Here is an 8,001-nt window from a genome sequence, read left to right as displayed (position 1 = left end):
AGTATTGGGAAAGCGAGGAAAATAAAACAATAAAATATTATATTATTAATATTTTTCAAAATAAAAAATAAAAAAATCAAATTATGAAATTATGAAATATTAAATTTAATAAAATTAAACATAATTTATAACATATACAAAAAAATTAATTAAAATAAATAAATGACATTTATATAAACATTTTATATTTTGTATATATATATATAGATAACAACAAAATGAAAAAATATATTTAAAAAACAATATTACAAGTTATATGATAGATAACAAAAACATTTACAACGTGCTCTCTCTAAATTAGACTTTTCCACCTTTCAATCAATTATTTTCTGCAACTTGGAGGGTTTTCCCATTCCTCTCGACAATCTCATCATGGGGCCCCACTATATTCTCTACCTTCTCACACTCCAACAACTCCAACCTCTCCAACATTAGAATTTTTCCACTCCGGAACTCTAACTCCCTTAGCTTATTGCACCCCCATCTTTTAATGTCCCTTAAATTAGATAGTTTCTCTAATACCAATATTTTAAACAATGGTCAACTCTGTATATATGAATGTTAAAGTTTGGGCATTACTCTATCATTGGAAACACTAGAGGGTCCCGCTATAGTGTCAAAAGGGTATAGCTAAAGAAGGCTCAAGTCCTCCAACATTAGAAGACTGCCACTCTTAAGTTCCAGTGCTTCAAAGTGGCAACAATAATGGATGCCTAATTTTTTTAAACGAGGTAATTTCTTCGTTTTCAATCTTATTTTAATTTTAAACTAAAAAAATAATAATATAATACTTAACTTTAAATATTATATCATCGATTTATTTTTCTAACTTATAAATCAAACAAGGTTATGTGATGACATGTTTTCAAACTTGAATACCTTGGGCAAAATTCTACACAACACAATAAATAAAATTCTACGCATCATAATAAAGACTTTGTTTATGCTTATCATCTGGCCTGGTATGCCCTTGTATTTTGTATAACTTTCAAACACAGCAAAACAAATAAATAAATTTTCACTCTAATCACTTTCTAAATATAAATTGACTTCTCTTTAAAAAACTTTATAAACTATCTCTCCATGCATTTTCCCTAACATAGGGAAACCACTAAAAACTAAAAACCTGGTGATATTATGGCACGTTTGCACAGTTCATGTGGCAAATTTTGTGGGACATGCTGCCATATAATCTCTCACGGACCCTTTCAGGTCGATACATTATTAGAAGGAATTTGTTGATAATCCCTTTAGTGAAACTCTGAGCTAGCAAAAATGGTAATGGAGATTGTTGCATGTCAGACTTATTTGTCTGAAATTCATGATGTGAAATCCAATTTTAACAATTTAACCAAAATCTAGAATTGTACCCTAAATTTGTCAATCCAGATAGTAAAATTCTAAAGCAGAATTTATCAATTTGCTAGTGAGTACTTACCTGGAACTCTTTGTTTGAATATGTTTCTGACCCATTGTGGCTCCCGCTCTCATTACCAAACCGCTCTTTTTCCTCCCAACCTATCTGGGATCTACCTATACGGTCCCCAGATCCAGAAGACTTCAAATGGAGATCTTTTGGCCTCCGTGCCCAAAACTCCAAGAACAATCAAACTCAACCTCCCTCTTTGTCTGTGACTCTGTTAGAATTTCTACTCTGACTCTGTAAAAATCAAAACAACTCCCCTTTTTCAAGAACCCCCTTCCTCTATTTATACTTGCACCAGGGCTTTTCTCTCTTCACCGCCCTTGTCTCTCCACCGTTCATGCATACAACCTTCTCAACCCTTCTCCACTACTTGCCACCTAGTTATCCTTTCTAACTTCTAGTCTCCCTGCCTTCTTTGTATTAAGTTGTATATATATATATATATATATATATATATATATATTGAATGACTTATGAAATGCATTTAAAAAAATTGGGTTAATTGATTTGAGGTCCCAGCCGGTTGACAACCAAGTCTTTACTTTAGATATCCTGTTTGAGTTATATTTCCCCTTAAACTTTGTATTATATTTTCTTTTGATTATATAATGCCTATAGTATGGTTTCTTTTTAGTTAAATATATCTCACACACACACACACATATATATATATTATAATTTCTTTTGGTTTGTGTAACAAATTAATATAGATCTTATGATTCCCTTTTTATACAATATATATTATATTCCAGTTTATTTTGTATAATCTATTGTATTTACCTTTCATTTTATATAATCCATTGTATTTACCTTTTATTTGTATGATATATTCTAGTTATATATTATGATGGTGATACCTACTTTAAGTATCCCTACTCAAAACATTCATTATATTCTAATGACTTAAGTATTTACTTAGTATTTCCATAATTTATTCATTACCCTATACTTGGACATTTTTCATAATTATTTAGTACATATACTAGTACAATACATGTGATGTATGCATATGTAGCTATCATATGCGTGTCTCATATGCATGCTAATAATCATGTTCTATTCGTAATTCGATATGGTCATTACACATGAAACCTGACACGTTTATCGAATTTGGAAATGATTTTCAGAGCACCTTGGGGTCACCTGGGATGCCAAAAGTGATAAGAATTCGTTCATTTGATGAATGGAACAGAGTATCCAAAATAGGCTTCAGAAGGACTTGTAGTGCTTTCTTTAACAGGAAGAATAACAATTATATCGATTTCTTTGTTCAATATTACAGGAAGAATCTTCAAGAATTAGCCTTGATCTAAAATGGATCCTAAGAACCCTCTAAGTCTGCAATACTTAAAAACTATCGCATGAGAAAAACCTTTACAAAAGGCGGTTTACACTATCGGGCAAGAAAAACACGCGGAAATGGTGAAAATAGACTTTATCGGAGGCTTGAACAACGATGCACAGGAGTCGTCGAATCTGGCCAATCAACGGTCTAGATCCGATCGGCATATCGCAATCGGAGATGGCAAGCAGAGGCTATCAGAGGCTACCATATGAAAGTTGCGACAACGATCATCGCGAGTAAACGAGGATTGTCGATCAAGCACGTAGATCGATGACCTAGGTTAAATTGCAATATCGCATCGGCAAAATACAAGGGATCGCTTACCAAAGGCCCGGGGACTATGCGATTGTGACATATCGCATCGCAATATCGCAACAGAGCAATACAAAGGAGCGGGGCCGATACAAATGCGACTTGCAATAGCCAGACGCGATGGGGTTATGGATGAAATTTAATATATTTTGAGTTCCAGTAAAAGGGTTTTTTCTATTTATTTCGCATTTTCGTTAAATAAATGAAAAACAAAGGAAATGTGAACGGAGCGATAAAACGGACCCGAAAGGGTTTATACATGCAGCGATATATATTTTGAGTGGGTGGGCCTTAGGCGATAAGTGGTATTGGATGGGCTCCGCCCGATCCCATCCACTGGCCGACACGTGGCTTGAGAAAACTGCCTTTCGCGCAAGTAATCTCCATACGCATAAGCCACCCGAAATGAATATCAACCATTGGATCAAAGATCACATAGATCAATGATGGACGTGCGATAGCGAGATAAAGGCAGATCCGATGGAGTTATATGGCAGAATTAATATTATTTGAAGTCCGGAAAAAGGCGTTTTGGTGGATTTTTACAATGTTGCTGTGTATTTCTCTGTGTAAATAGAGAACAACTGTTTTGGGATTTTTAACGTGCCAATGGTCCCTTCCGTTATAAGACAGGTGGCCACCATCCCTGAAGACGTTTAACAATGATTGTTTAACGCTCAGAGGGGATTTGAGTGGACAGAGACTGGGAGCCAGAGAGCCCGAAAGGGAAAATGAACAGACAAGCGCCAATTGGCTTAAAAGCCACTGAATGACAGAGACAGGGGTAGGCAGTGCTGAGACAGAGAGAAAACAGAGACAAAGAACGAGAGGGAGAGTCTGTGTACTCAAAAAGACTTGGGGGATCCAAGTAAAGCCCTGTTGTTTTATTCCTGTTGTGTTGAGACTCAATTTGAGCTCACAATTGTAAAAACTCTGCTCTTGAAGACATAATAGAGAGGTCACCACTAAAACCTGGACCAGAAGACGTAGCCCAAGAGTTTTGGATGAACTCCTTGATTATTTGCTTTTTTACGCGTGTATCTGTTATGTTTTTCTAACTGCTTCATTGTCTATATTATTCGCAATCTTTTCGATCCGTTGCACTAAGTAATATAGGAAAATCCTGCACATGAGTCTATAATACCTTAATATTAGTTTAAGATCACATTTTCAGATCAAGTGGTATCAGAGCTTTAGGTTTGCTAAGGTTAGACAAGCTTGTGTTGGATTTGAATGCTAACTAGGTCAAAGCTCAAACTAGGAGAAGGAAAACTTGTTGAGGCTAATCCAGAGATTGGAAGAGTCTATCCTTGGAGGAGAATGGTAGAAGAAATTCCATTGGAATCAGAATCTCAGTTCATGGATAGTTTTATGGCCATGCGAGCCATGGTGGAAGAGATGTATTGGGAATTTAAGAAGGGTCAAGGTGAAAGCACTTCAACACCCAAACAAGGCAAAGGAGCAGAGGAACCTCTTCTAGTTGCCCATCCAGAAGGCAAAGGGAAAGGGGAAGAGCCTCCTCCATCATCTCCTCCACCATCACCTCCATCTAGCCCTAAAAAGAAAAAGAAGAAAACTTCTTTGATTAAATTAGATGTAAAGTTTGGTTTGCCAATTTATGATGGAGAATTAAATGCAGAAAAGCTAGATAATTGGATTAGACAGATTGATGTATATTGCAGGGTGTAGAATATTGATTCAAAAAGGAGAAAGATTCAGTTGGTTAGCCTTTGCCTTGGAGGAACTGCACTAGTGTGGCGGGAAGGCAATACACAACCTGATCTGAAGAAACATGGTAAAATTCTTTCTACCTGGAATGAATTTGTTTTTGCCATTAAAAAACAGTTCTATCCTCTAGCTTATATGCGGCAAGCAATGATGAGTTGGTAAACTCTTCACCAATTAAAGGCCCAAAGTGTACAAAGTTATACCCAGGAATTTAGGAAAAGAGCTTTAAATCTTGGCATATCTCTATATTCACCTGAAACTTTGTTGAAGTATATAGGTGGTCTACGTAGCTATTTGAAGCACACCATTCTCATGTTTAACCCCACTAGCCTAGATGATGTATCAGTTTAGGCTACACATCTAGAAGCTAGAGGCAAGAATGTGAACCCAGAGATTGGGGGATCATCAAAACCCTCTGCAAGCAAGAAAAAGGAAAAGAAGAAGCTGAAATGGAAGGAGAGGAAGACAAATGTTGTACAAAAGGACAAACCTTCATGCACTCACTACAAGAAGGATGGACACGATGATGAACACTGTTGGTCTTTGCATCTGGAGCTGAAACCCAAGAAGTTCGGTGGTAAGAAGAAGAAGACTGCTGCTGCTATTCAGAAAGACTTGGGGTCATACTCAGGTGATGAAACAACAGTCACAGCCACAGGTATAAAAGGTAAAAATTCTGAAGCATATACAAGTAATTCTGCGCAATCTATTGATAGTGAAGATAATGAGAGGAATAGACATGAGCTTTTTTGTATTAGAGTTATTTCCAAGCACCAAAAGATTGATACTTTATTTGATAGTGGTTCACACGTAAACTTGATTTCTGAAACAATTGTAAAGAAGTTGGGCTTACTAACAACACCTCACATGAAGTCATATCCATTAGGTTGGGTATGTGATAAAGCAAAGCTACAAGTGACTAGACAATGTAAACTTAGGTTTGCTATTGGGTCAACATTTGTAGATGAGGTTGAGTTAGATATATTTCCCTTGGATATATGTGGTATTGTTTTAGGAAGTCCTTACTTGTATGATAGAAAATCCATTTTCTATAGAGCTGAAAATAAGTATCAACTCACTAAAGATGGAATAGAATATATTGTAAGAGCTCATAAACTCAAAAATAACTATTCTCTCATAAACTCAGGATAGATTAAAAGAATTGTAAATTCATGCAAGCATTTTTTACTAATGGTTGTAAAGGAAAAGAACCCTGATAAAACCAATGTATTTGAAGGTTGTGATGCTAAACAGAAAGCTGATTTAGTTAAAGTTGTTTCCGAATATGGTATCCTATTTCAAGAACCTAAACTTCTACCACCCAAAAGGGAAATAGTACATGATATTCATTTGCAGCAATATGCTTCATTACCTAACATCGGAATGTACAAGTTATCCACTTTAGAGAATGCAGAGATCAAGAAGCAGGTACAGGAGCTGCTCGATAAAGGGTTCATAAGACCAAGCACATCACCATGTGGATCTCCAATCGTACTAGTAAGAAAGAAAGATGGTTCATGGAGGATGTCCATTGATTACAGAGCACTAAATAAAATAACAATTAAGAATCGTTATCCTCTTCCTCGCATTGATGATATATTAGATCAGCTGAAAGAAGCAGTTTACTTTTCCAAGTTGGACATGCGTAGTGGCTATCATCAGGTCAGAGTTGTAGAACAAGATGCATGGAAGACCGCTTTCAAAACAAAGCAAGGGCTATATGAATGGTTGGTTATGCCTTTTGGCTTAACTAATGCTCCTGCCACTTTCATGAGAGTTATGAATGATGTACTCTGACCTTTTATTGATGATTTTATAATTGTCTATTTAGATGACATTCTTGTTTTCAGTGAAACATGGGAAGAACATTTGAAGCATGTAAAGCAGACTTTAGATGTTTTGGAAAGAGAAAATCTCTATGTGAAGTTATCAAAATGTGAATTTTGCAAAACATATTTAAATTATTTGGGTCATATTGTAGGGGGTGGTGAATTGGAGATAGATCCCTCTAAGGTTGAAGTCATTGTGAACTGACCTAAACCCAAATCTGCTACAGAAGTTAGGAGTTTCCTAGGAACAAAACAATATTGGAGAAAGTTTATTGCTAACTTTTCCTTGATTGCAGCTCCCTTACATGCTTTAACAGGATTGAACAAGGCGTTTCAGTGGGGAGGCAAACAGTAGAAGGCCTCCGACACCTTAAAAGAAAAAATTAGTACAACACCAATACTAGCACTGCTATATCTTCAACGACCATTTGAGATTGAAACAGAGGCCAGTGACTATGCCATGGGAGCAGTGTTGATGCAACACGGTAAACCCATATGCTATCATTCTAAGACATTTACTTCTGTAGTAGTTAATTATCCCACATATGATAAAGAATTGTATGCATTAGTACTAAGTGTGAAAAAGTAGAAACATTACTTAATGGGCAAAGAAACAATTATACATACAGATCATCAACCACTTCAATATTTGCACTCACAAACTAAATTGCAGCAATGAAGGCACTATAGGTGGATGGGTTTTCTACAACAGTTTCATCTTGTCATAAGATATAAGAAGGGCATACATAATAAGGTTGCAGATATGCTATCAAGACCAATCATAAATGCATCTACTATACTTAAGCATAACTCAGTAATGCATGAAAGCTACATTGAACAATATGCTCAAGATGTAGATTTTAAAGATGTATATGCAACTTTAAGTCATGGAAAACAAGTAGAAGAATTGGATAATTATGTTAAGGACCAACTCTTGTATCATTTGGGAAAGCTATGCATTCCACAAACTGAAAGAGTTAACATAATCCGAGAAGCACGTACTTCTCTCATATCAGGTCATTTTGGTGTAAGTAAACAGTTTCACAATTGCAAAGATTCTGTTATTGGCTAAGAATGCATGAAATAGTTTCTAGATATATTAAAGGGTGTACTATGTGTGCTAAAAGCAAGCCCAGTAATAGAAAATTAGGCTTGTACACCCCTCTTCCCGTTCCTTCTCGTCCTTGGGAAAGTGTTTCCATGGACTTTGTTGGGGGATTGCCAAAATCTAGAAAAGGTCATGATTATTTGTATGTTATTGTGGATAGGTTTAGCAAAATGTGTATTTTGATACCTTGTAACACGCAGGTTATAGCTAAACAAACAACGAAGTTGTTCTTCTAGCATGTATGGGTTCATTT

Source organism: Pinus tabuliformis, chromosome 8 (assembly GCF_031772625.1).
Source record: "Pinus tabuliformis cultivar Carrire ecotype Pingquan chromosome 8, CPIR1, whole genome shotgun sequence".
Classification (NCBI taxonomy): Eukaryota; Viridiplantae; Streptophyta; class Pinopsida; order Pinales; family Pinaceae; genus Pinus; species Pinus tabuliformis.
Note: the sequence above shows the minus strand (reverse complement) of the source record.